The sequence below is a fragment of the Anastrepha obliqua genome, unplaced genomic scaffold (assembly GCF_027943255.1).
Source record: "Anastrepha obliqua isolate idAnaObli1 unplaced genomic scaffold, idAnaObli1_1.0 ptg000358l, whole genome shotgun sequence".
Lineage (NCBI taxonomy): Eukaryota > Metazoa > Arthropoda > Insecta > Diptera > Tephritidae > Anastrepha > Anastrepha obliqua.
In genome coordinates, this window is record NW_026562344.1 from 10,896 (window position 1) to 12,500 (window position 1,605).

General features: G+C 25.1%; 1 non-coding gene and 1 pseudogene across 1 annotated transcript in view; both read left to right on the plus strand.

Annotated features, from left to right (window-relative positions):
* Nucleotides 1–465: 465 nt before the first annotated feature.
* On the plus strand, nt 466–646 carry LOC129252737 (5.8S ribosomal RNA; annotated as a pseudogene).
* Nucleotides 647–1,089: 443 nt separating this feature from the next.
* LOC129252738 (large subunit ribosomal RNA) overlaps nt 1,090–1,605 on the plus strand; it is a 3,990-nt gene continuing 3,474 nt past the window's right edge. Inside the window, exon 1 of the ribosomal RNA XR_008583613.1 lies at nt 1,090–1,605. This exon is cut by the window's right edge and continues 3,474 nt beyond it. This is a non-coding gene — a ribosomal RNA (large subunit ribosomal RNA).

The window sequence follows — 1,605 nt, forward strand, 5'->3', positions numbered from 1 at the left end:
GAATCCATAATTCTTTTTATTCTTTTTCATTCAATTTGTGATCCATCAATTATATCATATTAAATATAATATATGATGGTACATTTTGTAATGTTTTTTCTTATTTTTTTCTTTTAAAAACCTTTAAACATGAAAATAAAAAGTTGTACTTATTATTCATTTGATTGAATGATAAGTTAATTTGTTCACAATAACAAAAGTGGTATATATTTATTATATTATTATATATACATAAAATGATTAAAAAAATACAAAATAATTGAATCATAATAAATACCACCACTGTATTATTGTTGAACTAAGACATTCGCAACTTAATAAAAATGTTTAGAGTTAAATATATTTGATATATATTATTGAAAGAAAATCAATTTATATATTATTAATATTATTTAATTTACTCTTTCAATTAATATATGCAAAAAAAAAATTGACATTTGTTATAAATAAAAATAAATAAAAAAATACTCTAAGCGGTGGATCACTTGGCTCATGGGTCGATGAAGAACGCAGCAAACTGTGCGTCATCGTGTGAACTGCAGGACACATGAACATCGACATTTTGAACGCATATCGCAGTCCATGCTGTTATGTACATTAAATTCAATTTTAAAGTACTGCTTGGACTACATATGGTTGAGGGTTGTAAGACTATGCTAAATAAGTTGCTTATTCTTTTATAAAAATAATTGAATTTAAGCAAATGTGTATATTATGTGATTTTAAATAATTCATAATATTAATAGCAAAAAAAATAAAGATATATAATGAATTTTATTTATTATATATTCTTTAAAAAAAAAATCCTCTCAAATAAAATGAAATGATGAAAATATTGAATCTAAGTATTCTTTACAAAAAATTTTCATATTATTTATATATATATATAAAAATAATAATTTATATATGTAATTAAAAGGAGGAATGTCTAGCATAAAAATTAAATTTTTTATTCTAGGATTGCCTCATTTTACATTATTATTATTTTTATATATTTACAATATATAAAAGGAGAAAAGAAAAATAGAGATGAAAAGATGATATATTTTTTTTATTAAATTGTGAGAAGATAAAAAAAGAATATTAAAACAACCTCAACTCATATGGGATTACCCCCTGAATTTAAGCATATTAATGAGGGGAGGGAAAAGAAACTAACAAGGATTTTCTTAGTAGCGGCGAGCGAAAAGAAAATAGTTCAGCACTAAGTCACTTTGTCTATATGTCAAATGTGAGATGCAGTGTATGGAATATCTTAATATCTAGTATGAGAAATTAACGATTTAAGTCCTTCTTAAATGAGGCCATTTACCCATAGAGGGTGCCAGGCCCGTATAACGTTAATGATTACTAGAAAGATATTTCCAAAGAGTCGTGTTGCTTGATAGTGCAGCACTAAGTGGGTGGTAAACTCCATCTAAAACTAAATATAACCATGAGACCGATAGTAAACAAGTACCGTGAGGGAAAGTTGAAAAGAACTCTGATAGAGAGTTAAATAGTACGTGAGAACTGCTTAGAGGTTAAGCCCGATGAACCTGAATATCCATTATGAAAAATTCATCATTAAATAATTAAAAAATAATGTGCATTTTTTTCATATAA